Genomic DNA, 7,770 nt, shown 5'->3' on the forward strand with positions numbered 1-7,770 from the left:
AGGGAAGAGAAGTCTCTAAATCCCTTCAGAGTGTTCTATCTTCAGGACTTAATATTCTGGCATCCTTTGCTCAGAAGATTCAGAACGTGCAGGAACACTGAGAAATCCAGGGAGAATCTCCCAGCACGGAGCACGCCAGGCCTTGGGATTTCCAGCCTATTTCGTTCCCTTCCGCCTCCTGCTCGGTGACATATATAACCACCTAACTTGAACTCTTACCCCTTTGTGCCTTTGCACTTTGCTTTTTTCTGTGTCTGTAGCACTCTTCCGATCTCATCTTCACCTTTCTAATTCTTTCCTTAATACGCACAACTCAGTTGTACTTTAGAAAGCTTTTCCTTTCAGGGACTGCTTAGCAGTTCCTCCTAGGTGTTCCTGAGTGGCAGTGTGCTTCCTTCTCTCACAGTATTAATCACAGTAAAGTTGTGATTATCTCCTGGAGGTGGGTTGTTCTATTAGATCGTGAGCAACTTCAGGGCAGCAGTTTGCCTTAAAGTGCATCCCCGGGAAAAGGACAGTATCAGGAGCTCCGGGGATTTACTCTTTCCCAATGAAACAACTGTAACTGGTAAAAAAAAAATAAAACAGTCATTTAAAGTGTTTTGAGACTTTCTAAAGGGAATACAGCACATGAAGAAACATTTATTTGAGAAAATCTACCAACTCTTGGTAGGAACAGTCAGAATCAGTGGGACTTGAGCCATGACCTGCTGCCTCTCCTACCCTGCTCAGGGTATGAACGTTCCATTCTGGGTGAATGTGGCCAAGATGATGGGGCTCCCTGTTCCCCCAGTTCTCAGTAAAAGGCTAAGATATCTCCCTGGGAAGACCAGGATGCCAGCACTTTTCATTCTCCTTAGCTTCATGTTGCAAAGTCCAAACTCCAGATGAGTATAGCTTGGAGATTGCAGAGACTGGGAACTCCTTTCTTCCTTTCAGACACTATACACAGGACAGAGGCCCTATTCCAGGTGCAGCAGGCCAAGAGTGCTGGCCCCAGCTACCCTCACGCCAGCTCACACACATAAGATGGAAGTTCAAAGCCAGCAGAAGTAGCCTGCGAAGAACAGGATGTCCTGCACCCTCCTGGAGCCCTGCCCTCTGAGAGAAGTAGACCCCTCTCCACCATCCCCAGCTCTAGAGCAGTGGCTCAGAGACTTTCCCCAGAGGGAAACAGAGTCCATTAGCACAGAGAGCTTGGAAGCTCTCCCCAGAGGAACCGACTTTACTGGGAAGAGTGTGAAGAAATTCAAACTTAGAGGTCCTCGTGAAAGCAGTGAATATTCTGATGGTAAGTAATTAAAAGGAGGCTGGTGGGTAGGCCCGTGACAACAACAAGCTAAACTTCAGGCCAGCTAGTTTACCAGAGAGAGAAAGAGAGGGCCAGAGAGGGGCAACTAAGAGAGCCCTCCCGGAAGGAAAACTAACCTCAAGGTTGGACTCAAAGACTACTCCTTAAAGGATCCTGTTACCAGGACCCCAGTGTATTTTTCTCGAATCCATTTGCCTGTGCATGCTGGCCCAAAGAAATGCACAAGCAGGAGTTTGCAGGGTAGAAAAAATAAATAGTTTAGTATTGAATTAGCCAATATGAAGGTGGGGTGTGGGAGGGCTCCACCCGCAGGGCCCCCCCAGCCACCACGGATGAGAGTAAGTCTACCAAGACATGATCTGCCTGGGGAGGAAAGGTGGCCGCTCTCTCAAAGGAGAAGGGCCAGGAGCCTGTTCCTCGATGGGCTTTTATTGGGTTCAGTTTGCACAGGAACATAGGTAAAGCTCATCAGTCATTGTCAGGCAGTAAGGATCAAACAACAGATAACATACAAAGAACTATGAGGGCTTATTCTGAGTCAGGGTCAGATAGCTAAAGGGCTATAAAACTTTGGGGGAACAAACTAATTTCCTGTTCAGATGCTTATCAGAAAACTGAGGGCATTCTTAGCAAAGCAGGTTTCACAGGATTTTATATATTCTTTCTCACGCCTGATCCCCCTACAAAACCCGCCCTTTCCAGCACAGGGCTGCACCACCCTCTGTCTTTGTTTCAGGCTTAAATCAAGCAGGGGAAGTAAGGCAGCCAAGAGATTAGGAGACTTCTTGCAGACAGAATGATGACTCAGGCTATGTCAAAGCCAAGGGTCGAGGGTCTACCACTTCCTTTTTCTATAGCCCCCCAAGTTCTCTGAGGGGCCTCTTCATGACCCTGACTGTCTTAGGTCGCCCCTCCCTTGAGGAATCTTACCCATCATTGGCTAACTGGTCAGGCTTTGGGCCAAGCAGGATGAAGGAAAGGGGGCAGAGGTAGCACCCCTTCCAGGGTAATAAGCTTTGTCTCCTTAGTGGTTTAGGTCCCAAGGTCTCTCACTCAGCCTTAGCCACGGGGAATTACAGCTTCTGAAACCAGGCAGGGAAGTTCCTAACAGTGGGGAGCCTATGCCCTAAAGACCTGCCTCTCCAATGCCATGTATGTTACAGAATATATGGGGTGAAAGCACAAGGCAACACAGGTTGGGGGCCAGTGGTGAGGTTATGCTGGGAGCTGATTGATCGTAGGTAAGGGTAATAAATAATTTCTTCAGGTCTCAAGGATGGTTCTGAGGTCTGCTCTGGTGTCCCTCTGTCTGGTCTCATAGGAAAATAGCCAGGGGGTTCTTCCTTTTTTTTTTTTTGGCTCAGAGACAGAAGTTAGGTCTAGATGTTTTCTTCAGCCTGCTAGAGGTTCAGACCTTGTGACCGTGAGTCAGGTCCAGGCCCTTGTCTTTCTGCCTCCCAGGGGAAAGGCTCTGAGGGGTGTGTACAGAGAGAGATAAGATTTTGAGAGCTAGAATTTGCTTTTGATTAAAAGCAATTTAATCAAAGTCATAAGGACTTTTGAAATGTAATAGAATTAGACTGGAGCAATTCATGCCCCAGGATATTGTCAAAGCAATAGAGCAGTCACCAAGCGCTTAGTGGAGCCTGTAGGAGCTGGCTGTGACAGCGGTAGAGGCAGACAGCTGGACAGAGAGATCCGGGAAAGAGCTGGAGAGATCCCTGCCCAAACCACTGTCATTCCAGGTAACTGGGGAGCCGGGGCTGTGCTGTGCTTTCTCTCTCTTTTTAAAAGGATTTATTTATTTTTAGAGAGAGGGGAAAAGAAGGAGAGATATGGAAGAAGAACAAGAGGGAAAGAAACATCAATGTGTGGTTGCCTCTTGTGCTGCTCCCCTTACTGGGGATCCGGCCTGCAACCCAGGCATGTGCCCTGATTGGGAATCAAACTGTGACCCTTTGGTTTACAGGCCCTCGCTCAGTACACTGAGCTACACCAGCCAGGCCTGGGCTGTGCTCTCTGAGAGCTACTTAACAGGCTGCACACTCTGGGGGAAATGGACTTCACTAAAATAGTCCAGCCACATCATTAAACAAATAAACAAGCAACAACAAAGGAACAAGCCCCATGGGACAGGGGGAGCAATCAGTATTCAAAATTGAACAATAAATTGTCTAAAATGTTCAGTTTTTAACAAAAATATTAGGAGCCATGAAAAGAAAGAAGAAAGTTTAGTTCATACATAGTTAAAAAAAAAAAAAAGCAGGCAATAGAAATTACGTATCAGATGGTCCAGATGGCAACCTTCACAGAAAAAGGCTTAAAACACCCATTAGAAATCTGTTCAAAGAACCAAAAGAAACCAGGCTTGAAGATGTAAAGGACTGTATGATGACAACAACTGACCAAATACAGAATATAAACGTAGAAACTAATACAGAACCAGAGAGGAACCATAGAATTGAAAAGTAAACTGAAATGAAAAAGTCAGTCGACTTTTCACGAGCATTTGCTATGCACGAAGCACTTTTAGGTTCTGGTGGCAGAGTAGTGAACAGACACACGCCTGGCTCCTGTGTGTGTGTTTCACGTAGTGTAGGAGGTCGTAGCCAGGGAAACAAACAGGAGAAAAAGAAATAAAGAAATAAGGATTATAAAGGAAAAAGCAATCTATCATTATTCATAGCTGCTAATATCATCTACACATAAACCTATAGGAATCTATAGAAAAACTATTACAATTAATAGACATTTAGGAAGGGCACTGGGTATTAGATCAATATATAAAATTCAATGGCATTTTTATATGTTGTAATCAAGCAGTTAGAAAATGTAAGGAAGTGAAAGATACAAAATACAATAGCTACAGAGAAACAAGGGGTCCAGGGATAAGTCTAACAAAAGATACATGGAATTTCATGGAGGGGGGAGGGGTGGGTAGAGGTGGAAGAGGGTATAAGGGGGATAAATGGTAATGGAAAAAATAGAATAAAAATTAATTTAAAAAGTTTATGGAAAAAGATGACAAATGTATGGGTAGATGTCATATATAATAAAGATGTTATTCTGCCCCAAACTGACACATAAATGTAATGCAATCAGTCAAAATCCAAGTGGCATGATTAGAGACATTTGACAACTTGATTTAAAAATTTCTGTGATTGAAAGTAGGTGAAGGGATCTGTCAAAGAACATATGAAGGACCCACGAACACGGACAATGGTGAGGGGACTGATTATGGAAGTGGGAGGTGGGCTGGGTGGAGGGGACACGGGGGGGGGAAGTGGGACAACTGTAATAGCATAAACAATAAAATAAAAAATAAAGTAAAAATAAAAATTTCTATGAAGAAGCAAAAGCTTAAGAATAATCAAGTTACTCCTGAAGAAAAAGAAGATGAAAGAACTTTTTTTTGTAGATATTTTTAAAGTCATGGTAATCAGAATATGGTATTAATGTAGCAAAATCTAAATCAGCCTTTGGAAGTAGACAGATATCTGTGACCCCAGATACAGACTGAAGCTGGAGTGGGTCTGGAGGCCTCTTCCCGTGCCAGGCTTACCTCTTTCATTTTTGGATCGTGGGGAGGTTTGGGGAATTCAGGGGAGGGGACTGGGTGGCCCAAGTGGTGGTGTTGAGGGTAGTAAGGAGGCTCAGGACAGTAACTATTTACTAACAATAATGGAGATGTTTCGGTATTTTAATGACAGGTACAGAACTGTGGAGTCGTGTACTGGCTTCAGTTAGCCCTGTACACACACGTGACAGAATTGATCACTTGGGAAAGGATGGACCATGCAGCCACAGATGCTGGGAAATTACACATATAGAAAACACATGTACATATACATGGTGTATATATGCAAAAATGTGAAATTAGATCCTTGACTCACACCATCCATAGAAATTATTTTTAGGTGGATACAGAGGATTAAAAAATTGTGGCAGTGAAATTGGCAGTTTAACAGGGATTCTGCACCTTTTTCATAGACTGAAGTTGTGGTTGTGAATGAGTTGCCTTATAAAGGATGAGATGCCAGCCTTACTACTGAAAAACATGGGTGAAAAATGCAATAGTTAACTGCCTGTGCTGCAGGGGCTATAACTTAGCAAACAAAAGGCTCTGAGATGGGCAAGTCCCAGGTGCCTTTCACTGCCGGAGGCCCAATAATATCCAGAAGTTTGTAAGGAAGGGAGCAAAGGAGGTTGCCAGGATAGTGGAGCAGGCCCCTTGGGGCTTCAGGGCAGCAGCTGTCTAGCAAATGAAAGAGAAATGTTTGAGTGGCTTACTTTGGACGCAGTCGTGCTGGTGAATACCGCCTGCACCATTGTCCCAGCTTGGACAAGAGTTTGAACTGACAGAAATGTAACCCCCTACATAAGCCTTCTGTAGGAACTTTGTACAAGCTTGGTGGAATTGGGGGGGGGGTTGGAAATTGAACTCAGAAAGAAGGTGATGCTTCTGCATCCCACTCAATGGGAAGAGGTTGCCCAGACAGGGACTGCACTTCCCAGGTCTCTTTGCTTCTAAATGGTGCCGCTTAAATGAGTTCTGGCCAATGGAATGTGGACTGAAATACAGTAGTGTGCACCAGTGCTTCTCACACTATCTGTGGTAATGCACTCCTTCTTCCCAATTTATCATGGATCAATACTTTCGTAAGCTAAAATAAAAATACTATAGCCAGAAAAATGGAAATTTAAAAGTTCATACCAACAGCCTGGCCATGTAGCTCAATTGGTTAGAGCATTGTCCTGATATGTCAAGTTTGCAGGTTCAATCCCCAGTCAGGGTACATACAAGAAGCAAGCAATTAATGCATAAATAAGTGGAACAATAAGTTGATATTTCGCTCTCTCTCCTTCCTCTCTCTCTAAAATCAATAAATAAAAATAAACAAATAAAAGTTCACACCAAATACAAGCCCATTTTTTTATTATTAGATTCAACAAATTTACTTTGTCAAACTGCTATTAGAAGTTTACCGAACACTTACTTTCTATTTCTGTACTACTGGGTGAGGGAGGGGTAATAAGTTTTCCCACCAGCAGAGGGCAGCAGACTGTCCTCTGAGTGTACACCACTTCCAGACACGGCCCATAAAAACCTCTCACGCAGCCCTTCACATTCTCTTTCTTCCCAAGTCTGCAGGTAGCTGTCTATAATCGGGGTGGCCTGGAAAGCAAATAACTGAAGATTTTAAGTCTCCATTTGCCTGGGTCCCCAGGTGATTTTTTACAGCAGAACCCTTCCCACAACATCTTGCCATTAGGTGAAATTAATGTGAAAGAAAAGTAAAATTAATTTACGTTAAGCCACTGAGAAGTCAAGATTTATAAGCTAATACTATTGGCATTAGCTTAACTGATCATGTAATACAGGGGAAATATTTTGTGGACCTAATACACACAAGTGCTTATCAGAAAAAAATTAAAAATTGACTACACTAAAAATAAGATTTTCTATACATCAAAAATCACCATGAACACAGTAAATAAAGGCAAGTCACAAACTGGGGAAAGATATCTGTAATACATAAAAGAAACCTCAGTTTAGTTTATAGAATATATAAGACGACCTTGCAAATCAATATGAGAAAGGCAAACAACCCAACTGAATATGAACAAAATATATAAACAACATTCACAGAAGAGGAAGTATAAATAAAAATCAGAACTTGAGAAAATGTACAACTATATCAATAGTCAGAGAAATGCATATGAAGACCACAACTATATACCAAGGTTCCGAACTGATATGGCTGAATTGGGAACTGTCACTCACTCATAGTGAAATGTAAACCAGCTCAACCACTCTAGAAAAAAACAATTAAACATTATCTTTTAAAATTTCACATTTGCACCAATTATCATCCAACAATTCCACTCGTAGGTATGTGGACTCTATACTGCTGTTACATATAAGTAGAATTGCCCTGTTTAGCAAACAAAAATAATGGATGGCCAGTTAAACGGTATTTAAGATAAATAATAAATAATTAGAAAATCTGACCTGAAATTCAAATTTTATTGGGCCTCATATACTTTATCTGGTTGGGATCCTACAAACAAGAGGAGGCATGTACAAGTGTTCACGACACTGTTTATAATAGCAACATCTGGAACCCACCAACGTTTGCACTGAGGAAATAATGGATAAACTGTATGTTCACACAATGGAATATTAGGCAGGAGTAAAAATGAATGAACTACAGCTATGAGTAATAACATGAACGCATCTTAGAAACACTGCTAAATTTAATAAGCAATTCAAAGAATATGTTTTATACATTGCACTACCATTTTGATAAAACTCAAAACCATCCATAACTAAACAATATCTGTTTTAGGTAGCCATACACATGTGATAAAGCATTTAAAAGATAGGAACAAAATACGATAGTTGTTATCAAGATAGTGGCAGAGGCGGGGCAAGAGTTTAAGGGAGGAGTTCACAC

The sequence above is a fragment of the Artibeus jamaicensis genome, unplaced genomic scaffold (assembly GCF_021234435.1).
Source record: "Artibeus jamaicensis isolate MK-2021 breed Jamaican fruit bat unplaced genomic scaffold, CSHL_Jam_final contig_851, whole genome shotgun sequence".
Lineage (NCBI taxonomy): Eukaryota > Metazoa > Chordata > Mammalia > Chiroptera > Phyllostomidae > Artibeus > Artibeus jamaicensis.